At 45.1% G+C, this 24,761-nt stretch overlaps 1 protein-coding gene across 1 annotated transcript in view; it reads right to left on the minus strand.

Moving 5' to 3' along the window:
- Nucleotides 1-24,246, minus strand: part of DAGLA (diacylglycerol lipase alpha) — a 72,036-nt gene extending 47,790 nt beyond the window's left edge. Inside the window, exon 1 of the mRNA XM_034767620.1 lies at nucleotides 22,655-24,246. The gene's annotated coding sequence lies outside the window, so the exon portion shown is untranslated. The remainder of the gene's footprint in view (nucleotides 1-22,654) is intronic.
- Nucleotides 24,247-24,761: the final 515 nt, after the last annotated feature.

The raw sequence follows: 24,761 nt of genomic DNA on the forward strand, positions 1-24,761 counted from the left end.
AGATGGAGAGAGGAGGGAGCTCTCAGCCAGCAAGTGCAACAGCACGGAAAACCGCCTCCTCTCTGCCACAAGGAAACAGAGAAGACTGAGCTTGCTGCAGCGATCCTTTGGGAATGTCCTGGAACTTGGCTGCCTGTGGGAACCCCCCCTTCCCCTGCAGTGGATGGCATCAGAGACAGCGCTGCTGGAGGACAGCTCGGAAAAGCTCTGGGGCACTAGTCTATCCACTGGCATTTGCTGAATGCAGAGGGGAGGAGGGGAATTGGACAGGACATGAAAGGGGCAGCCAGGAGGGGCCACCCTCCTGGTCAGAGAAAGGAGGGACTGTTCAAAAGGAACAGCCTCTCCCAGGCCTTTTCAGCCCTTAATTCCCTGTGACATGCTCTCTAGGCGAGTGTGGCAGGACATGGGGGAGGGGTAGAGAAAGCTCTGTCGGGTGAAGGCTTAGAGAAAAGAGCAAGGGAGAGAGACATGTTACAGCGAGACAAGATTCCAGCTAAACCTAGATTTAGTTTAATCCAACATCCTCATGTGTGACATTAACCACAGAAGAAGGTATACAAGTAAATACATGAGCTGAACACAGCTGCAATCTAAGGAAATAGGTTTACACATATCCCATTAGACATGAGACACCACCTGCATCCACACAGCCCCTGACAAACCGACCCAAGAATCATCCACTCCCCACTAGCCAAATACACCGAGGAATGAGCTGGCATGTTCACACCATCACATGCAGACACCCAAGGCACAACACCTATACCCACCCAGTCTCACCACCAGCCCATAGTAATCCCTCATCTGAAACTCTTCCTCCCCCACCCCCCAATCCACACAGGCAATGGGCTCACTCTCACGTATATCACCTGTATAATCCTGAAACTGCCTACCTGCTATCGGCTCTCCACTCAACCCAGTCATCTGCCCTCTCCTGGGAAAAGGAAGCAGGAGGCCCTCAAGTGGCCAAACTCTGGGTCCCCTGTGGCACCAACAGTTTGTTAAGACTCAAACAGGCGTGCTGGAAAGAGAGAGTCTTGCTAGGGAATGTCTGTAGAGAGGCCCTGAGATTTAGTGAATCTGCTGTTCCGAGGCATTCGCCATCTCCATCCCTGCATGAGATAGCAGGCTGTGTGTGGCATGACACAGGCACTGAAAACCATCCATGTGACACACCTCATCCATGTGACACACTTGTAACCCCCCTGCTGTCAACCCATCTCCCCAACCCTAGCTCCAGGAGGGGCTCACAGCGTTTAACGGAAAACCCAAATGAGAGAAAACAGTTGTGTTCTGAAATCTTCAGCCAGGCCTTCATTCCTCTGCCTGTGACTACAGAAACTCCATTTCCTTATGATCCCGGCACCAGAGACTCTGGCTTGTGTAAAATGCTGCTGCCATCTTCTCACACACACTCACAGATGAATGACCACATTCACCCCAAAATACTCCATCATTTCCTCACTCATTTCAAAGTTAGGTTCAAAACTGCCCTCAGTGTTCTTAAAACCATCCCAGGACGTGCTGTAGGAGTGTAGGTGACCTCAAAACCTTCTCTCTGCCTCCTCTCTTCATCTAGCCTTGGCCTCTTCTCTATCCTGCCATGCAGTCTGACAGCTGTAGCTGTAAGAACCTTCTCTGTGGCATCTTATATCTCTTCACCTCTCAGATGGAATCCTATTGTCCCTTGCCTGTACACGTTTATTTCTCTCCCCTTTTGAAATTATTTAACTCTGTTAGATGTGTTGAGTTTGTTTGTATATTTCATACAGATGCCACAAAGGTTGTATTGTACTGAAGAAAATAATTAAAAGTGTACCAGCAGTTGAAAGCAGCCAAGCAAGTCTATCTCAGGTGCCCACAAGCCAATGAGCACACTTCACCATACTCTCGCTATACCCTGAGCGTCCACTGGATTACAGCCTACTACCACACATCCCAACAAACCACATCACCACTGGACAGGTTTCCAACTCCACCAGACAGAGTGTTCTCCTGGGACCTGCACTCCCCCTGACCACGCAAGTATGCCAGATATGGTACATGCCCCATAACTCACGTGCTGTGTCACCACAAGTGCCGCACACAGAGCCCCTCCCTGTTCCTGTGAGTACACCAGACTACACGCACTTACTTGTACTCGACTCCCGCGGAAATCAGCAATTAGAACTTGTACAAAACAAGATCAGTCTTCAATCGGTTATTTTTAAACCCCCTAAATGGAGCTCTTTCTGCTTCAGAGTCTGGATCCTCACAATCTGGGAACTGTTCTTCTATTGGGGGGGGATGTGATTTCATCTTTAGGAAATGTTTTAAGACTGGTGGGGAGGTGCTTTCTTGCCTATGGCTGCACACTTACAAAGAAACATCTCTTCCTGCTGACTCTTGTGCGAGGCTCACAGTGTGCACTCTGAAGGCATGCCAGTGTGAATTGAACAGAAAGGGTGCATTCCTAGATCACTCTCCTGCACAATTTGCCCATGACAAATGTAAAAATTACTAGTATCTCCAAGCAGAGTTGGTAAAGCAGCAAGGGATGAACCCCAGAATAAAGGGAAACTGAATTCCCCTCTCATCCCAGAAGTAGAATGTGTCTCCAAGACCGGGCTGGGTTCCACTCTGGAAGCAGTATGGGAGAGAAGCTAAAGGCTGAATGAACAGGGAGACTGAATTTCCTTGACACTCTAGGAGGGCAGGGCTGTGTTTTACTGGTAGAAGACTATATTTCTCTTGATGGAAACCCACAGCAACTGCCGGAAGAACCTCTCTGCTTCCCATAAGAGGAGCTGGTGTGCGGGCTGGTGGAGCGTTTGGAGAATGGGCCCATTACTGAGGTAAACAGTTATTAGGAATAAAAAAAATCCACTTCGTTCTATTTAGAGCTAAAGCTTCCAAAGACAAGGGTTCCTGAATATGGGGTGGGGAATAATGGGGAAATTGATGGGGACTTAATATTGGAATTTATCACAAGTTCCAACTTCACACCTGATTTTAAAGGTTCTCCCTTATTCTTCTCCAGGTCCTTCATGATGGGAGACAAGAGAGGGAAAATGAAATGAAGCAACCACAAGAGAGACAGGACTAAGGGGATGTCTATACTACAGTTGCTACAGCACCACAGCTATGGCACTGCAGCTGTGCTGCTGTAGTGTAGTAGTGCAGACACTTCCTACACCAACAGAAAGGGTTTTTCTGTTGATGTAGGTAATCCTCCTCTCCAAGAGGCAGTAGCTAGGTGGACAGAAGAATTCTTCTGTCGACCTTGCTGCATCTACACCAGGGGTTAGGTCAACCTAACTATGCTACTCAGGGCATGACATTTTTCACAGCCCTGAGTGATGTAGCTAGGTCGATCTAAGTTCTGGTTGTAGACCAGGCCTCTGTTCCCCATTTGAGAAGGGAAAGACTCAAGAAGCCTCTTTAGGTCAGGACTCCTAGGGTTGGCGTATTTCAGATTTATGTGGCCCAAGACAAAGTCATTGCACCACAACCCAATCTAGTTTATTAATGACATTATAATAATGTGCTTATGTCTAGTGCAGCATCACTACCTAATGAAACAGACACCCAAACTAAATTCTGGAAATCAAATTGTCCTGCAAGCCCCAAGGAACAAGTATTTACCTCCAGGCCCAATACTGCTTAACTTATGAGATCTGGCAAGATCTCACTCCTGCAAGTGGAATGACGTAGGCCACAAAACAAAAGATATTGTTAGGAGCTAGAAAAGACCAACCAGCTGGCCCAACACATTGCCCCATCTCCAATTTATCTTATTCCTGCCTTCTGCTTTCTCACAAAATCCCTTTCCCAGGCCTCATCATGCTGCAGACACAAATCAAGATGTCTTCTGAGCACTTCCATTGTCCAAACTTAAATCATCCCCTTGGTCCCTTACTCCACATACTTTTTTCCCCTTAGTGCGAAGTAGCTCTCCCAAGTTCCCTATTTCCTCAAGTCGAGGTGACATCTTCTACATAGCTGAATGCTCCAGCAGCTTTACTGCAATCCCTTTTGGAATTTCAAAATACTGATCCCTTTTGGAATTTCAAAAGTCTCCATCAGTCACCCCTAGAAGGCCCCCTTTCCCTCATGATAATAAATTAGGGCTGTCAATTAATCACAGTTAACTCACGTGATTAACTCAAAAAAATTAATCGCGATTAATCGCACTGTTAAACAATAGAATACCAACTGAAATTTATTAAAATATTTTTTCTAAATGTTTTTCTACATTTTCAAATATATTGATTTCAGTTACATCACAGAATACATAGTATACACTACTCATTTTATATTATTTTTATTACAAATATTTGCACTGTAAAAATGATAAACAAAGGAAAGAGTATTTTTCAATCCACCTCAAACAAGTACTGTCGTGCAATCTCTTTATCATGAAAGTGCAATTTACAAATGTAGATTTTGTTTGTTACATACCAGCACTCAAAAACAAAACAAAGTAAAACTTCAGAACCTACAAGTCCACTCAGTCCTACTTCTTATTCAGCCAATCACTAAGAGAAAACAAGCTTGTTCACATTTATGGGATGTAATGCTGCCCGTGTCTTATTTACATCACCCAAAGTAAGAACACGTGTTCGCATGACACTGTTGCAGCTGGCGTCGCAAGATATTTACGTGCCAGATGTGCTAAAGATTCATAAGCCTCTTCATGCTTCAGCCATTGTTCCAGAGGACATGCTTCCATGCTGATGACGCTCGTTAAAAAAATAATGCGTTAATTAAATTTGTGACTGAACTCCTTGGGGAAGAATTTATGTCTCCTGCTCTGTTTTGCCCTGATTCTGCCATATATTTCATGTTATAGCAGTCTTGGATGATGACCCAGCACATGTTGCAGAATGAGGGGGGATAGCTGCTTTCAACTACCTGAAAGGGGGTTCCAAAGAGGATGGATCTAGACTGTTCTCAGAGGTAGCAGACGACAGAACAAGAACTAATGGTCTCAAGTTGCAGTGGGGGAGGTTTAGGTTGGATATTAGGAAAAACTTTTTCACTAGGAGGGTGGTGAAGCACTGGAATGGGTTACCTAGGGAGGTGGTGGAATCTCCTTCCTTAGAGGTTTTTAAGGTCAGGCTTGACAAAGCCCTGGCTGGGATGATTTAGTTGGGGATTGGTCCTGCTTTGAGCAGAGGGTTGGATTAGATGACCTCCTGAGGTCCCTTCCAACCCTGATATTCTATGATTCTATGTTGTTTGTTTTAAGAACACTTTCACTGCAAATTTAACAAAACGCAAAGAAGATACCAACGTGAAATTTCTAAAAATAGCTATAGCACTCGACCCAAGATTTAAGAATCTGACGTGCCTTCCAAAATCTGAGAGGGATGAGGTGTGGAACATCTTAAAAGAAGTCTTAAAAGAGTAACACTCCAATGCGGAATCTACAGAACCTAACCACCAAAAAGGAAAATCAACCTCTGCAGGTGGCATCTGATTCAAATTATGAAATGAACTTAGAATCATAGAATATCAGGGTTGGAAGGGACCTCAGGAGGTCATCTAGTCCAACCCCCTGCTCAAAGCAGGTCCAATCCCCAGACAGATTTTTGCCCCAGATCCCTAAATGGCCGCCTCAAGGATTGAACTCACAACCCTGGGTTTAGAAGGCCAATGCTCAAACCACTGAGCTATGCCTCCCCCCATATGTTGGTCCGCACTGCTTTGGATCGTTTTCGAGCAGAACCCGTCATCATCATGGACGCATGTCCTCTGGAATGGTGGTTGAAGCATCAAGGGACATAATCTTTAGCGCATCTGGCATGTAAATATCTTGCGGCGCTGGCTAGCTCTCACTTTCAGGTGACATTGTAAACAAGAAGCAGGCAACATTACCTTCTGCAAATGTAAACAAACCTGTTTGTCTGAGCGATTGGCTGAAGAAGAAGTAGGACTGATTGGACCTGTAGGCTGTAAAGTTTGACAGGGTAGAAAATATCCAAAAACATTTAAATAAATGGTATTCTATTATTGCTTAACAGCACGATTAAGCGCGATTAATTTTTTTAATTGCTTGACAGCCCTAGAATAAACCCAACTCTCTAAACCTTTTCTTTAAATTAGATTAATCAGAAGCGGTATCATCTTCACTCTCCTCGCCAAGACAATTATTTTCCTGTAGGACAGTGGTTCTCAAACTGTGGTCCGCGAGCTCCATTCAGGTGGTCCGCGGATGGTTCCCTCTAAGGTGCGTGCCTGGGTGGCCGCACATGAGAGAATAAAGGGCCACCCATCTAATTAGTGGAACCGCACAGGCATGGCTCCACTAATTAGGTGCTTGGACTCTGGAGAAGATGCACATGTAAGGTGAAGTGGTGGCCTTGGGGGAAGAGGAAGTAGGTGGGAGAGGGAAGTGGGGCGAGAAGAGGAGGTGGTGGGAATTTGGGACCTGCAGGGCTGCGGCGGCCAGAGAAAGAGGCGACTTTCCCCAGATCTAGGGCTGCGGCTGCTGGGGGGAGACGGCCCTCCTTCCCAGCCTCAGCTCTGTGGCGGGGGAGAGACCCCCCCCCTTCCCATCCCCAGCTCAGGGACTGCTGCAGTGGGGGGAGAGAGGGCACATCCATCGCATTAGAAAGGTAAGACTACTGATATTAAAATATGAGTAGTGTGCTTTTATTTGTAGAACAAAAAAAGTTAATTATTATTAAGTTTTTTTTATATATAGCGCTTTTATCCAAAGTGCTTTACAATAGTTAGCTAATAGTACAAACAACATTTGGAAAGATCATTAAGTGGTCTGCTGAGACCCTCAGCAATTTTCAAGTGGTCCACGGAAAAAAAAGTTTGAGAATCACTGCTGTAGGACAGTGCTCACAGCACTGCATACAGTATCCGACACAGGGCCTAACTATCACTGTATCAATTTCTCTTAAGCAATAATATTATGGCCAACGCCAAGCAATCTATAACTATTAGTCAGGCTTCAAAAAAATCATGAAATAGGCTCAAAAATCATGAGTTTTTAGAAATAGTAAATTTGGGATTCTTTTTATTTGTCTTCTGGGTTTTTAGCCTTTAGGATTCACGTATTTTCTTCAACCATGAAGGCTAGAAATTCAGCTTTCATTAAAAAAAAAAAAAAAAAAAAAAAGTGATATTCTCACCTAATAACATGACCCCATGAACAAAATATTATGAAAGTTGACAACACTGTTTGATTAACTTATTCCCATGGGATGGGACCAGGCAATGCCCATAGTATCCAAGGTGAAATCCAACAAATGCCTCCTATAGCCACAGTATCACCTTACCGACCTAGTACCTTGCTTGCTTTTCTAGAGCTGACTGGCCAGTATTAATGCTATCTTAAGGCATGAAGGTGTTCTTTACCAAGTTCATTATGTTCTTTGAAAGGAGCCTCTTTTTGCAATCCCTTGAGACAAACATACAGCAACATTTGAGCTGCTGAGGTGTTCGCTCAATATCTATTTTGCAGCAATTGTTTCATTTCTGCAAAAAATGCTGAGACTATTTTACAACTTATGGTGGTTTTGGCGCAGGGATCAGAGGGAGTCCTACATGGAGACAATCAATTCCCTAGCTAGCTACACTTTTGCTAATTGCAATATTGCTCTTCCCTCCCAGGACCTTACAATCAGCAGTGAAAGGCAGGATGGAGGATCAACCAAATTAAAGAGAAGTTGGAATGATTTCTCTGTCTCTGGAGGCACCCCCTCTCTGGATACTGCTAAACTATCCCTGGCCAACAGGATTTGTCCCCAGGACTCAGATTCATAACAGAATGCTCCACATGATTCCATGCAAGAAAACATTTTTTCAGTTGTGGCTATGAGAAAGCATTTTTGTCTAAATGGGGAAACAAATGAGTAGATTCCTCAATCCCATACCCTCCCTTCTATGAGTGGACACACCCAGGCTAGGTCTACGCTACCCGCCTGAATCAGCGGGTAGAAATCGACCTCTCGGGGATCGATTTATCGCGTCCCGTTGGGACGCGACAATCGATCCCCGAATCGACGCTCTTACTCCACCAGCGGAGGTGGGAGTAAGCGTCGTCGACAGGAAGCCGCAGAGGTCGATTTTGCCGCCGTCCTCACAGCCGGGTAAGTCGGCTGCGATACGTCGAATTCAGCTACGCTATTCACGTAGCTGAATTTGCGTATCTTAAATCGACTCCCCCCTGTAGTGTAGATGTACCCCCAGTGCAAGGATTTATCATAGAACCAGGAGGGACATTTTTGAAGCGGGGGGGTACACACACACTTATTAAAATATTGGCAGCACAGCACTGGTGGTTTGTGACAAACTAGTCAGAATATGCCTGCTAGTGATCACCAAAAGTGAAGAAACTAATCAGGTTTCTAAGTCCTAAACTGGCTTCCCAAGTCCAGGAAAGAGGAAGTTTTGTGAACTATGGAAACTGCTGCTTCCACTCAAATATTGGGACTTTTGCCTTTAATCAGAATGGGTCAGACTGATCTCAGAGTTTCATATTTACTAGAATAACTGAACACAAAACATCTCCATGTATTACTCACCAAGGAATGACTTTGACAAACCCAACAGATAATGCTGCCTTGGAAATGGTTAAGACTAACCATTGCATTTGGAAGATGATCAAAGTCTAGTGACATTAATTTGGTTAAAAACAACACACAGGTGGTGTGTCAATGCCAGTGTGTGCAACTACCCACATTTGGTGCTTACAAGACCAGAATCTGAGCTGATGATTCCAAGCTTGAGCTAAAATACCATCCTAGTAATTCCAGAAAACTGTGTTTAAAATGACAGACATTACAAGGTTTCGCTCAAGCCATGTCTACACTACCACTTATGTTGGCAAAATTTATGTCATTCAAGGGTGTGAAAAAACCCACCCCTGAACGACACAAGTTTTGCTGGCATAAGCACTCGTGTGCACAGCGCTCTCTCGGCAGGAGAACTTCTCCCACCGACATAGCTACCGCCACTCGTTCAGGTAGTTTTATTATATTGACAGGAGAGCTCTTTCCCATCGGCATAGAGCAGCTACACAAGTGAGCTTACAGCAGTGCCGCTGAAAGTTCGGTAATGGAGACATGGCCTAAAACTTCTCCACAGAGTTCTACAACCTGCCATGAGCCAACAGGCAGCTTTTAGGGATATTGGTGCCTGATGATTCCGTCACTGTGAGTGGGATAGGGAGAGCGTGTTGAGAGAAGAAATAAGATTGAGGTTGTGACATTTGTAAGAGAGTTTGCAGATGCAGCATGGACCTGATTTTCAGATATACTGAGAGCACACAAACCCCACTGAAGGTAATGGGAGCTACAAGTGTTCACTACATCCGAAAATCAGCCCGTGCGCGTATACTACAAAGGCATCAGCCCAAAGGTTGTTAATTTTACCATGACACATGCACTGGAGATGGTAGTTTGTGGTTTTGTTATAATATCCTAAGGGCGTATTCAAAATATACTAATTCATGCTTGTAAACTATACAACTCTCAACTTGCCTACAGTAAGAAAAACAAAGGGCTTGGTGATGTCTGCTAGGGCTGGCTATACTAGGAAATGATACTTATGAAACAGAATATTTGAGTGCCAATTAGACTGCCTTATTTACTTTAAACAGGCTATTTTCTTACTACAATATTGCTTAAAATAGGTATTAGTCTTAGAAGAATGTTTTTAGACTTTATGAAATGCTTGTAAATTGCTGCATGCATTAATCTCACTTTTAATGTCTATATTCCATGCTATAAGGGAATATGTAAGTTTTGCTTTATAAGTTTGAAAATGTTTGCTCTGAATTTGTGAACCCAGGCATGCGAATCATTCTCCCCTCCTCCGTCCATTAAGAATACCTGTCAAGATTAAATAGGCCATTAAGGAACATCACAATACAAAGGATTGGTGAATGGCCCTATCACGCCATGGAAATGCTACGTGCAAGGATGCAAAGAAGCTGGTCTCATGGATTGGAAGACTAAATGTAAAAGATAAAACAGAGTCACAAGACAATTTTTCATCTCCTTGCTGTTTGAACTCTGACAGGAGCAGAGACTCTAAACCAGGGGTAGGCAACCTATGGCATGGGTGCCGAAAGCGGCACTTGAGCTGATTTTCGGCGGCACTCACACTGCCTGGGTCCTGGCCACCAGTCCGGGGGGCTCTGCATTTTAATTTAAATTTTAAATGAAGCTTCTTAAACATTTAAAAAACCTTATTTACTTTACATACAACAATAGTTTAGTTATATATTATAGACTTAGAGAAAGAGACCTTCTAAAAACGTTAAAATGTATTACTGGCACGCGAAACCTTAAATTAGAGTGAATAAATGAAGACTCGGCACCCCACTTCTGAAAGGTTGCCGACCCCTGCTCTAAACTAAGGCAGAGATCCCTAGGGTTTACCCCTGAGTTCACCCTGAAAGACATTTTGAAACTGATAGATTACTGCATCTCCGTCATCTTTAGGAACCATATATGATAACTAATGTGCATATGTTTGCTTGCTTTAACCTGTAAATAACTCTTATTTCTTTTTCCTAGATAGTAAATCTTTAGTTAGGTTATTACAGGATTAGTTACAGTAGTTGTCTTTGGTGTGAGATCTAAAGTACAAATTGATCCAGGGTAAGTGACTGGTCTCTTGGGACTGGGAGCAATCTGAATATTTTGTGATTTTTGGTGTAAGTGACCATTTATCACAAAGTCCAGCTTGCTTGGGTGACAAGATAGACTGGAGAGCCTAAGGGGACTGTCTGTGACTCCAAGGTTGTAGTGTTATAGCAGGGGCAGGGCCAGCTCCAGACACCAGCTTGCCAAACAGGTGCTTGGGATGGCCCTCTGGAGAGGGGCGGCACGTCCAGCTATTCGGCGGCAATTCAGCGGACGGTCCCTCACTCCCGCTCGGAGCGAAGGACCGCCCACTGAATTGCCGCTGCAGCTCGCGACCTTTTTTTTTTTTTTTTGCCACTTGGGGTGGCAAAAACCCTGGAGCCGGCCCTGAGCAGGGGTGGCCAACCTGTGGCTCCAGAGCCATATGCTGCTCTTCAGAAGTTAATATGCTGCTCCTTGTATAGGCACGGACTCCAGGGCTGGAGCTACAGGTGCCAATTTTCCAATGTGCTGGGGGGTGCTCACTGCTCAAACGCTGGCTCTGCCCCCACTCCATCCCTTCCTGCCCCCTACCTTGAGCCTGCTATGCCCACGCTCTTCCTCCTCCGAGCCTCCTGCATGCCATAAAACAGATGATCGGGACTCTTTCAGGAGGCGCTGATCGGCAGGGCTGCCAGTGCGCTGGGAGCAGCGGGAGGGAGGGGTGTTATGGGGGGCTGCTGACGTATTACTGTGGCTCTTTGGCAATGTATATTGGTAAATTATATTGGTAAATTCTGGCTCCTTCTCAGGCTCAGGTTGGCCACCCCTGAGTTATAGTGATCCGGGAGTTCACATTTGTTACTCGGTTGGAGAAATCTAATTACAGAACATACCACCAGTTTGGGGTGTCTGCCCTGTTTTTGGCATTCTGCCCTGAGATAGGCACTAACAGTCGTGAACCGTTCCAGACAGTGTGATATAGTCTATAGTACAGTGGTCTGCAAACTTTTGAGGTTTGTGCCCCCCCTTACCCTGTCCATGCCCCTTCCCCCCCCCCGGAGCCAGGGCCAGGAGCAGGGACGCGGCTCAGGAAGGGAGAGGGGAAAACGCAGACAGGGGTAAGGGGCCACAGCTGGGGGTGGGGCTGGAGCTGGGCACGGGGCCTGGGCTGGAGCCAAGGCCAGGGGCCAAGGCTGGGATAGGGGTGAAGCTGCAGCTGGGCTGTGGTGGGGGTCAGCAGCCAGGCCCGCAGCTGGGTGTGGCTCTGCTCCTGGTCCTGCCCCAGCATTACCCTTGGCCGGGAATGGAACTGCAGTCGGGCTGTGGTGGGGGCCAGCAGCTGGGCCCCTGGCAGAGTGCGGAGCCGCACTGAGGCTGGGAACGGGGCCAGGCACAGAGCTGGGAGCCGAGGCTGGGGTTGGAGCAGAGCTGGAGGTGGGGTGGGTGGGGTGGGTGGGGCTCCCTCCCTGCCTCCCTTGGCTATTGGCCCAGGCCCTCCATGCCCCCCAGGGAGACCCGCCCCACAGTTTGGGGACCATAACATGATTTTTAACTGTATCAAACACAGATGCAAACTGTATTGCAACCCTGGTAGGCTGTAACTATGTGGAAAAGTAGCTTTAGATACTGTTATAAGACTTAAGGTGGACATGTTTTTATGCTCATTTACTTCAGCTGAGCACTGGGCTCAGAGGTTCAAAGATTTCCCCATAATCCTATTCCTGATCAGTGTATGTTGGCCTGATAGTTCCATTTATAATGTAATGCCTGGTCCTTACATTGGTTCATTGGTCTCAAAGTTATTTTACATTCGCACTGAATGTGTCATCTGCTGATCTCTCAAACCAGCTGAATCTTATGGAGACTGGTTGCTTTGTTTCACATTCTCTGCTTTGGAGAGGAGGAACATGCATCTTAGACTCCTAGAAATTAGACACAGAAAAGACCTATTAAGGTCATCTAGTTTCTAGTCCATGTACCCCAGGACCAATGCAAGATTGTCTGCTGTAGTTAGGCTTGAAATCATTCCATTTTTACTGGTAAATGTCAGTAAACGCCAATTTCACTGTACACACACAAACCAAAATTATTTCCATCTATAATAATCAAAATCTACAGATAGACAATGTAAGAAAAATGCTGTGTGAGAACTTATTAGAGTTTGATTTAAGGATATTTACTTTGTATATTTTGACATGTGATGTTAACAATTTGTGTTTTAATGATTATAAAGCTTTAACTTTTTGAATCTCAATATCTACTGTCTTTAAATAATTATTCTCTGACATTCCCCCATAATATCCTCCAACTGTGACTATTTAGATAGATTAAAAAATAACAATGCTTAAAACCCATGATCTTGCACAACTGTGAAAATTTAAGTTGATAAAATAAAAAATTCTTAAAATAAACATCAATATTATCTGTCAAAATTATAAAAAAAAAATACAAATCTAATTCTGACAAACCTATTTATTCTATTTATTATTTCCTGAAAGCACCTAGATTACCTAGGATCTGAGTTTGGGATTCCTCTTTCTACTTTTTGTTTTAAATGACAAACAATCAAGCTTGCACTACTTCCTTGGGATGCTCTTCCAGTCCACTCTCATCATTAAGAAATGTTTCCTAATACTCAATATAAACTGTCCTTTGGTCAATTTTAGCCCATTATTTTCCCACAGACAACCATAAATACTTCCTCTCCCTCCTAATTTTTATGTAAGATACTTGAAGACAGTTACATATCCCTCCCTCACCACTGTCTTTTAGTCAAGCTAATACATACTTAGCTTTTAAAACCTTTCCTCATAAATCAATCCCTCCAGCTCCCTTAATCTTTTTCTTTTTGAAAGTGCTCTTGAAATTCTCTCCAATTATCTACTAAGGAGTACCTAGGACAATTACATATTATTATAGAGACATCCTTCAGGACAGGAATAACTTCCATTGACCCCAGGTGCCATCTTATTAACATCAGTCTCTGAAAGAGGGGCTATCAAATAGCTTCTCTGTGGCATAATTCCTCTGTAAAATCCCAATGTTTTTTGCTGCCATATTGCATTGCAAACACATATCTACATTAGCTGTTCATTATCACCCCTAAGTCTCCCTTAGCATTCCTGCCCTCCAGTTTTCTCCCCGGCACTAGGTTATTCTTAGAAGTATTAGCCTGCATTTTTCTAGATGGAAATCTCATTTTATTTCCTGACCATATTTCTGGACTTTTTAGATGCCTCTTTATTATTTCTGTGCCCTGGGTGGAGAATAGTAGGGAACGAGGTGCACCAATGCCCAAGGCATTTGCAATGCATTCCAATTTAGGATCACGCATAGTTTTCATTTATTCTTTTCTTCATCATTAATAAAATTTAATAAAACGTAACCCAGCATCAATATTTACAGCACTCCCTCCCCCCCCTTTGAAACTTCTCCCTAACTCTATATATTGCAACATTTCCCACCTGGATACAACTTTCCAGCTACTTTTCACTCCATGTATCTGGTCTCTTATCTAAAGTAGCTGGAATTCACTTTTCCAGTAAGATTCTGTGAGACACCACACTGAATGATCTTCTGAAGTCCAGAGGAACATTGCTTTTCAAGACAGGGCTTCTTTCAGCTCAGGACTAATCTAGGCCACATAACATCACAAGGTATACAGTTTCACTTTTAACATTTTCCCTACTGCATTAAGGAAGCTGTGATCAAATGCCAAAGTAACAGGAGCTGTCTAGTGAAGGACATGTGCACGACAATGAATAAGCATGAGTGTTTGCATGTACAGGCTGGGTGGATGTTTGGACCTGTACCTATGTTTCCATGAAGTGCCACAAGGACAGTACTGGCACAAGAACAATGGATATAATCTGTCCATGAACAAATTCAGGCCAGAAATCGAAAGAAGATTTCTAACCATCAGAGTGAGGTTCTGGAACAGCCTCCCCATAGGAGCGAACAATTTAATTCATTTTAAGAGAGAGATGGACAAATTTATGAACAGGATTGCTTGTGATGGTGGGGGAAGAGCTCAGCAGCCTTAAGGGAACCCTTCTAGTATGAGTTTATGTTCCTAAAGCGCATGCTTCAGGGTTTCAGCTGGTCACCTGAAGGGGTCAAGAAGGGATTTTCTCCCCGATGGGGTTTGTTTGTTTTTTGGTCTCCTTCCTCTGAAGCATAGGGATAGCCATGGCTGGAGATGGCACACTGGATGGGGTGGGCCAGTGCTCTGAGGTGGCACTGAGTAGTCTCTCTCTCACATGCTTAGCTAGTTGTTGCTCACATGCTCAGAGTCTAACTGACAACCATATATGGGGGTTGGGAAGGAATTTCCCGCCAGTTCAGATTGGCAGTGTGACCTTGGGGTTTTTTCACCTTCCTCCTTAGCATGAAATGAGGGTCACTTGCCGGGATTATCTGAGTATATAGATCTCACTTAATCAATTCACTAGCATTGCAGGGGCCTTGGGCATTGATGCACCTCGTTCCCTCCTATTCTCCACCCATGGCACATAATAGTTTCCTCTTCTGTGGGCTGTAATACTTTGGTCTAATTTTGGTTGTTGGGTTTAATGTGCGGATGTTGGTTGGTATTGGCGACCTGTGGTACGCAGGAGGTCAGACTAGATGACCGGGTGGTCCCTTCTGGCTTTAAACTCTATGACCCTATCCATTTATGCATGTGCTCTTGTACTTTCTGAGATATGCAAAAATGTATCTGAAAAGCACAAGAACTGCCCAATTTTTGCAAAAGGCCTGAAGCACAACAGAGTTGCAGCCCCAACCTGATATTTTCTTTCCTTACTCAATAGTGGTATATTTAGAAGGGGAGACCTTATATCACCTGCCAAAGAAGAAGCTGCTAGTGTGTACTGTAGAAATACACATGTGCAGTGTGTGTATATTAGACCTGTGCAGTGACCCTTTGCTGCTATCACTCTGTCCTTTTTATTTGCTGCATTCAACAGGAACCTTTTCTGTTTTAAAGAGGAAGCAGATTCTAGAAGAAAATGAGCACAGAATGGCCTTCTATCAGCAAACACATTGTTCCCAAGCCTGAACGCTAAAACAGACAGAATTATTTTAGCTTCTCATTCGACAAACAAATGTTGCTGTCACATCTAAGCCCAAAGGGAGCATTTAGGTTCTGATTGTGGACTCTAGAAAACAGGGTTTTGCAGCTGGAACATAAGAAGGGGTCTGCAGCAATACCCTTCCCTTCTAATTCTACCTCGGAATCTGGGTGCAGAAAGTCGCTCAAGATACAGCAGGGAACACAGCTAAAGAGTCCCAGAGGGTCAACTCTTCTCATTCCTGCATGAAGAATGCTGTCTTTCCAAAGGAAGATGCCAGCTCCTGACTCCACTCATGGAAAGCTCACTAATTACAGTGAAAATCAGAAGGAAGCAAGAGAGGGAGGGAGGGAGACTTGCTCTCCAGCTCACACAAATGACAGCTTGAGCAAACTTTTCCTGCCTCAGCGGCTGCTGCTATAAATAACACTCTCCAGGGCTCAGCACTGCAGTACGACAACCCAGAATCCCAGTCACCTCACACAGACCCTCTAAAACCTGCACTCCCCTATGCACAGGGCACCTCTCATACACACATACGAGCACTAAAAATTGCATTCCACTCGACAGTAAACACACATCTCCGCTACACATAGTATACATACATGCATTTCCAATACACACACACCAAGATCAGCTAGAAATATGCACAAAACACTTCTTTCCATCACCACCGCTACAAGCTTGCCTTCCCTGTCTTTACCCCATCCTTTCCATTACATGCATTTCTCTTCCAACCCACTCCTCCATTGTTGCCGCCAGTCTCTCTTTCCCCTCCTTCCCTTTCAATCTTCACGTCTTCCAATGCTTCCCTTGTCTGCACTGGTTTACAGATCCCCACCTGGTTCTCCCCTTTTATTATCTAGCGGCCTTAAAATGTTCTAGTGTAGCCAAAACCCACCCTCCTGCTGCAGACGGCTCTTTCTGAAGCTTGGGTCAACACTGCTCCTCCAGTCAGCTAAAGAAAAGTGCAGGATGCTCCCTCCCTGCTAGGACTGAGCCCACTGTCTCCGCAGCACACTCTACTCCCTGATGGCCGAAGAAACAAGGGACCAAACCGACACCCAAACTACTGCTAATGCTGACTACACAATGGGTATACTTCCCTCTTGCTCTGTCAGTCTCCCTTTCCTTCCCCACCCATAAGTGGATTGTGCCTGTGCTACTGATGCTGATGCTACTCCTGCACACTGCATCGTCACAGAAGCAGTCAAATCCTGCCAATTGAACTCTGCTCCACATAGCCCACAGATGAAAAGGAGAAGCACGGGTACCAGCATCACCCTATACTGATGCTGATGGGGGTGCAGAGATTAAATGCCTCCTTTTCTCCCAGGAGCTCCTACTGGTAGCCCTTCTCTAATGGCGGCAGCAGCAGCAGGGTAAGAGGCTATCATCCTCATCAGTCTCACTCTGCTCCCGGTACATAGCTAGAGAACCACCTGCTATGGCTGGGGGCAACAAAGACAGGACTTTTCTTGCATATGAGTTTTGAAGATGTCTGAGGTAGGGAAGAGCAGGCAGGAAACCGATTCTCATCTCTCTCAAGCCCAGGATTTCTGTGAACTTGTGTCATATTCAAACCTCATCTACAGCCTCTGGCAACCCAGAGCTAAGAGCCCTTCTCTTCACAAACAGACCCTCCAAATCACTACACTTCTGAATACCCAGCACACACCCCTCCTCCACAACACCCACACACATCACACAGTACATTCTGCACACACATACAGCACATCATCTGTATACATATATCTTCTGCACAAACCTATGTAACAGGCCTCTGACCTCTGCCTGGTCCTCTGATTATACAGAAAGTGCTTCCCACCACCTCTGACAACCCCTCTCCCTGATCCCAGAGGGGAGATGATGGCAGACAATGGGAAGCAGTTTCTAGACCATTTCTGATTTAATCAGCTAACCCAATTTTAAAAGATCTATTTAAACTCTCTGATCTTCTAATTTTCTAGTTATGAGCCCTGTGATCATCTCTGCTGTGCCTGATAGGATATTCTCCCAAACCTCTTTATCTCTTCTGTCACAGCCACACCCTCCCCTACCAACACTGCCAATCCCTTCGCTTCCTCAGTAACTTTTCTTTTCCCTGGAGGTCTCTGGAGTCTTTATACTGAACTAGGGTTGCCAACATTCTACTCACACAAAACTGAACACTCTTGTCCCACCCCCACTCACTCCATCCCCCCTCCGTCACTCACTCTCCCCACCCTCACTCACTCGCTCATTTTCACCAAGCTGGGGCAGGAGGTTGGAGTGCGGGGGGAGGGAGGGAGGGCTCCAGGTGGGGGTGTGGGGCTGGGGATGAGGGATTTGGGGTGCAGGAGGGGGGATCAGGGCTGGGACAGGGGGTTGGGGCACATTACTTCTTTTCTTCTGCAACTCTCAGCTGCCATGGAACCTTCCAGCTCAAATGTGCCATAATCCTCTAAAAGGGGCATTATATTAAAAGTTATTTTCTGCTGATTTAACTAATCAGGCTCCAGAAGAGAGACTTACACAAAGAGGCCTGTGTGGACCATGGTGTACTCCTTTACACAATTCCGGGGTGTGTATGTTTCTCAATGAATTGTACAGTTCGGTATATAATCAAAGTCTTGATGGAATGTCCCAGCTGATTGCCTTGATGGTTTATTAAGCCAAAAATATTTTCCTCCTTGCTGCCACCTCTCCCTCTCATTTACAGACTTTTCTCCAGCAGCTGCGGACATGAGAAAACAAGGAATCACTGAGCACTCAAGTGTAGGGTCAGGATCGCATGTCACTGCAGGAGTGGCATTGCTTCAGCGCAGTGCCAGAAGCCAGTCAGTAAAGAGAGGCAAGGAGGGATGGGGGAGAAGAGAACTTCTTGCATAACTCAAGGAGAGGGACAGGAGAGCTGTAGCCCCAATTATGGAAATAAGAAAACTTAGCAATACAGCACTCTGTAGTTTCAAACAGCTGTGCAGACTTTTAACTATGGGAGGGAACTTAGGCTAGGTCTACACTACCCGCCTGAATCGGCAGGTAGAAATCGACCTCTCGGGGATCGATTTATCGCGTCCCGTCGGGACACGACAATCGATCCCCGAATCGGCGCTCTTACTCCACCAGCGGAGGTGGGAGTAAGCGCCGCCGACAGAAAGCCGCAGAAGTCGATTTTGCCGCCGTCCTCACAGCGGGGTAAGTCGGCTGCGATACGTCGAATTCAGCTACGCTATTCACGTAGCTGAATTTGCGTATCTTAAATCGACTCCCCCCTGTAGTGTAGATGTACCCAAAGACACAGAGGATAAAATACTTGCCCAAAATCTTAGTGGAAGAACCAGGATCAGAACATACAGTCACATTCTGATTTGCAATCCTGAGCTTAATTCCTCAGATTGCACCACTTCTCTATGGTCATTAACGTTTCTAGACTGAGAGTACAAATTACAAAGTATCTATGACCAACAACAAGAGACCAACTTCTAGGGGAGGAAAAGCAGATTAAGAATTCCTGCTCCATAAACTAATGGTACATAGGAAACATGGGCTAGTCACACATAGCATGATTCCACTAAGCCCAATGTTACAGGCTGCAATGAGTCTATGGTAGGAAGTATGAAAAAGCAGCAGGAAACCATTCAGAACAAAAATCAGAACCAAGGTTACTAAAACAAAAAAGAGTATGTGAATGAGACAAAACCATTACCCTCAACAAAAGCAGCTGAGCTCACCAAAGAGAAGAAGTGGTGTGTGGGAAATGGGAACTTGGTATCTCCTTCAGCCACGACCCCTGCCTACCAGGCCTTGAGATAGTTTAGTTAGGAACTCCATCCGAAAGACATGTCTGTTTTGGGCCAGTGCACAGCAAGTGAAGAGTAAGCAAGATCTGCTGCCTTACCCAGGAGCAAGTAGAGTGTGATGAAAAGAATTGCCAGACAAGAATAGGTCAATGGCACAGCTCATCTGGTATCCAATTCTAGATGTTTCAGATAAAGGGCATAAAATCTCTTAAAATGAACCTAACTGTGCAGTTATCTATGCTTTTCTCACCAAAGGGTGGACTATTGCAATAATACTGAAACAGCACTATGTTCATAAGCACTAGGGAACTTTTAGTTCACGCTAGCTGGGTCTACATGGGCTAGTTAGTGCACAACTTGTTGATGTGCTTTAGAAATCACTCCCTGCCAGCCATGTACACAAGCCTTTTGGACTTTTTTTGCCTCCATAATATCATGTGACAGCAAATTCCATGGGTCAATTATATGTTGCTTCTGAAAAAAAAAAACTTTATTTTTACCTGGTGTCAATTCACTCTCTTTGTCCAAAGAACAATAGCAAACAAGCCCAGAACATAGTGAAGTCTGCTACAGTATTCAGATTTTTGAGCAAAATGTCTTGTCTAACACTTTGTGAGTCTGAGCTTCCTTAAAGGAGGATAAAAGGAGTGCCCACATATTCCTTCCTTTCTCTATTGTGTCCTTCTCTCAATCCCAGTTCGGCTCATAGCGTGCAGCGGAAGAGCAGGCATTAGCACGTAGGATCCTGCTTTGATTGAGAAGATAGTCTTGCCAACTGTCCAGAAAGAACATCATGGTGAGAAAAGAAACAAAAATGCTACCACAATGAAGTTATCAATAATTCATTAACAGTCCACACTGATCTCTCCTGGCATCCCTGAAACTTGAAAGATGTTCCAGATGTCAGGCAGGAGTACACCTGGGAAAGGGAAAAATGCCCACAGAGGATACAATAAGAACAGCCTCACTTCCTTTCCATGGGTAGATCTTGAGCTCACAGGTGCCAGCTTCCAATTTTCCCCAGGGGTGCTTAACCCCTGCTCAAACCCATGCCTTACCCCCATTCCACCCCTTCCCCCAAACCTCCATCATTCCCTGCCTCTTCCCGCCCCCACTCCGTCCCCACCCCACATCTACCCTGCCTCTTCCTGCCCCCTCCCAAGCGCGCCCCATTCCCCGCTCCCCCCTCCCTCCCAGCACCTCCTGCACACCACAGAACAGCTGATCCATGGTGGGAAAGAGGCGGTGGGAGGGAGGGGGAGGAGTTGATCTGCGGGGACACCACACCGGCAGGTGGGAAGCTGGCTGCCAGTGCACGCTAAGCACCAGCTAATTTTTTTTGGTGGGTGCTCTAGCCCTGGAGCATCCATTGAGTCGGCACCTGTGCTTGAGCTGCAATTCCAGCAGCCACTCCACTCCAGCAAGACAGAGAGGAGACAAGTAAGAGGGACTAAGGAAGATGTGAGAAATGAAAAGCCACTTCCAAGGGTGAAAGCATATGCTGGCAATGGTGCTGGTGGGGGTGATTCAAGCCTCTGAAACACTCCACAAATACTCATCTTCAGACCCAGACAGAGGAAAAGGAATTGGGATAGCCAGGCTTTGTTGAGTCAAGCAACTCAAAAGCAAAATATCACATAAAAGACCATATGGAAAGAAGCTAGAGAGTAAAGAGATACAGAGCTAGAACAGCCATCTTAACTCCCCTGCCTTCTGCAAGCAAGTTCCTTTGAGTTACAGGCATTCCATTACCCAGTCAGCAGCAGGTGGCAAAGTGGAATGAACATTGCATTAGACACCTGTGAAGAAAGCAAAAGAAAAGAGACTCTGATATATTGAGATTATAATGAGTCAAGGCCCAATTTTCAAAAATGTCCACTAAATTAGGTTGCCTCAGTTATTGGGTGTGCAATTTCAGTCACCTTAAAAACCAGGTCTCATGAGTCTCAACAAAAACTGAAGCACACAAAATAAGTGAACATCTTTGAAAAAATAGGCTGAAATCTCTCTCTCACTCGCTCACTAAGATTTTACATTGCCTAGGTAACTGCCCTCATCAGTTCACAGAGGCTGCAAAGAAGGTGGTACAGGTTTTCTTCACAACCATGTGGCGTAGGACTGTAGTTATTTAAATGAAAAGTGAAATTCTACAGAAAATGTGATAGTAGGAATGTTTTCCTGTTTCCTAAACTATCAATGAATGGAGTTTTTTAGTTCTGAGATAACCATTACATATAACCCCTACTAACAACTCAAAATTAGCTTGGGACCTATAGTTTCTGGGAACAACCAGCTAGACAGGCCTTGATGTGGCAACAATCCCCCTTACAACCAAATGAGAAACAGGACCTCACAGCTGAGCATATTTAAAAATACTAAGTATACCACATTCAGGTTGCGTCTACACTGGCAGATATGGGACCTGTAATTCCCCATGGACAAAGTTGCACTGATTGTAGCTATAAATTCAGAAAGGGCTCAGACATTTTCACCACTGTATCATCTAAACTTACTCAAGACAGGGTTAGACAACAGAGCATCATTTCCCTGTCTATGCTACAGCTTCCACTTGTTCTATCACCACCAGTGGCGAGTTACAGGTCCTAATTATTCCACTGTAAACAAGGCCTCAGAGTGTAGAGCAAAGATACACACTGGAAGCCAGAACATGTGGCTTGTACATATGTTTGGGATATACAAGGTTAGGGTTACCAGATAGCAACTGTGAAAAAACGGGACGGGATGGGGGATAATAGGTGCCTATATAAGAAAAAGTCCAAAAAACGGGACTGTCCCTTTAAAAACGGGACATCTGGTCACCCTATACAAGGTAAAACTTCATGGGGCACTGTCGCATTCTTTCTGCAATGGGTACACTCAAGAGATTAATTACATCTATACCGAAAAGGGATCAAGATCACAAGGTTACTTCAGTTTCAGGTCAAGGTCCTGTATAAGGCAACTCCCAGATTTTTCCTTGATCCCTTTGTAAATGCAGCTGTGAAACTCCGCCCAGGCCAGCAGTACCTCCCCATCTGAAGAGGATTTAAAAATCTATTAAAAGTACTCCCTAGTCTCTCTTGCCATTTCCTTTACAATTACAAGAAAGAGTTCAAATCAGTCCTGGGGTTCCAATCCAAGCTCAATCACATAATTCAATCCCTTTGCCAGAGGATACACACAAACCTCACATCACCGAAATCCTTATGAATAAGGAAAACTTGCTTACACCAAGTCACCTGATCACCTCCGTAAGATGTCTGGCACACTAAGACTTCCAGTGTGCAAAGTCCAGAATGCTGAGGCCCTTCCAAGGGAGAGCAGTGTTTACTGAACAGTGTACTGTAAAACAGTGTAATGCAACCAGCAAATGGGAGCTCTTGACTGCATGTGTTCCCTGCTCCAGTGGGGGTGAAGGAAATGGATTCAGGAAAGCCTTTTGGAGTCACTCTGGGCAAATCATTCTGGAAAGGTGAAATGAAGGTCAGAAGACAGAATCAAATGGGGGAAACAACACTAGACCGATCCTTGGTGCAGAAGATGTGATACTATCGCTGCCAGAAGCTCAGCTGCTCCCTGGAATAAAGAGCTTTGTGTGTGTTCTAGTCCTGAGGACATGCACTATCTTCCGCCGCTCCCTCCACACAAAAGGAGCAATTGAACTATCAAGTCCATAAAACAGCAACAGGCTGGATTCCTAAACCTCACTGTCCGCTGTGTTATTAACTCTCTGTAGCACTCAGGAATAGCATAGAGTGCTTCACAACCCCAAGGAGAATGCATCCGGAATAAAGTCTCTTCTGTTTCCTCCCCCATCCCGGTCACAGGAAAATGCAGCCCCTTCATTCCCTCCCTGATCCATTCCTGGTTGGAAGAAAAATCCAGCTCTTCATCAGATTTCCATCCAGACCAAAAATTAAACCTTCTCCCAGCATTCCTGACAAAGTCCTATCTGGGTGAAAATTCAAGCCACTGCACTTCTCATCAATTCCTTGGAAAGAGCCAATGAAGACAGAACTGTTTCCAGCCTCTGAATCCCTTTCCCAACAGCAGATGCAGGTGCAGCTAAGGAAACCTCAACAGCCACGAACCTGTGATTTCAGGTGATGCATGGAATATCATCACGAACAAGCTTTGGAGGGAAGGGATAGGAATAACATTCTCTCTACCTCTGGAAGCAGCAGTTACATAGTCCTGGAAAGGTGACCAAATCTCGGATATCATCAAATCTACCTTCTTGTCCTTGCCTTGCCCCGCATCCCCAATCTTTCCTCTGCCACTTTGCATTTCCAAAAATCGGGAGAGTTTAAACAAAAGCCTCCATTGTGAAATACAAACTCCATGAAAATCCTTCTGCAAATAGTCAGCAGTCAGGTGGAAGGCAGCTGAGCAAACACTGCCAGGTTCATCCTAAGACAAACACAGGAAAAAACAAACAGACATGGTAGCACCTTCTGGGAGTGGGACCTTGTGCTTCTGCAGGCTTAACACATAAGGGGTTCCAGGATCATATCCTCTGGCTCTGTCCTGAAGACTTGTGTTTTCAGATACAGAGGAGGATCAGTTTGGTACCCCCACTGCCAACACGGAAGCTTCAGCCCAGAAATATCGGCCAACTGGAGGCGATCCAGAATGGGATTAGAGGAGGGTGGGTGAGGGGAACACAGTATTTACTCACTTTATCCACCAGCAGATTTACTTCCCCAAATATCAGTGCTAAGTGAAACACGTTAGTGAAACTATGTCAGTTGAAAAGACAGGGTTCAAATTAAACACTTGGTACAGAGTCATTCTTAAGGAGCGTTCAGTCCTTGTAGTTTATACGAAAGCCTGAAAACCTGTGATTTCCCAGGCTAGTCAGCAAAAGAAGAGCTTTGGCACCGCGCCAGCCAACTTACAGTCCAACAATATGCAAAGCAAGCCTATCTTAAGTCAACACTAAACACTAAGACCGTTTTAGCTGCCTAAATTAGGTAATTCAGAGTATCAGAGGGGTAGCCGTGTTAGTCTGAATCTGTAAAAAGCAACAGAGGGTCCTGTGGCACCTTTAAGACTAACAGAAGTATTGGGAGCATAAGCTTTCGTGGGTAAGAACCTCACTTCTTCAGATGCAAGTAATGGAAATCTCCAGAGGCAGGTATAAATCAGTATGGAGATAACTGCTAGCAGAGCACCTCACCCTCCCTGATTGAACTAACCTCGTTATCTCCATACTGATTTATACCTGCCTCTGGAGATTTCCATTACTTGCATCTGAAGAAGTGAGGTTCTTACCCACGAAAGCTTATGCTCCCAATACTTCTGTTAGTCTTAAAGGTGCCACAGGACCCTCTGTT

The sequence above is a fragment of the Trachemys scripta genome, chromosome 4 (genome assembly GCF_013100865.1).
Source record: "Trachemys scripta elegans isolate TJP31775 chromosome 4, CAS_Tse_1.0, whole genome shotgun sequence".
Classification (NCBI taxonomy): Eukaryota; Metazoa; Chordata; order Testudines; family Emydidae; genus Trachemys; species Trachemys scripta.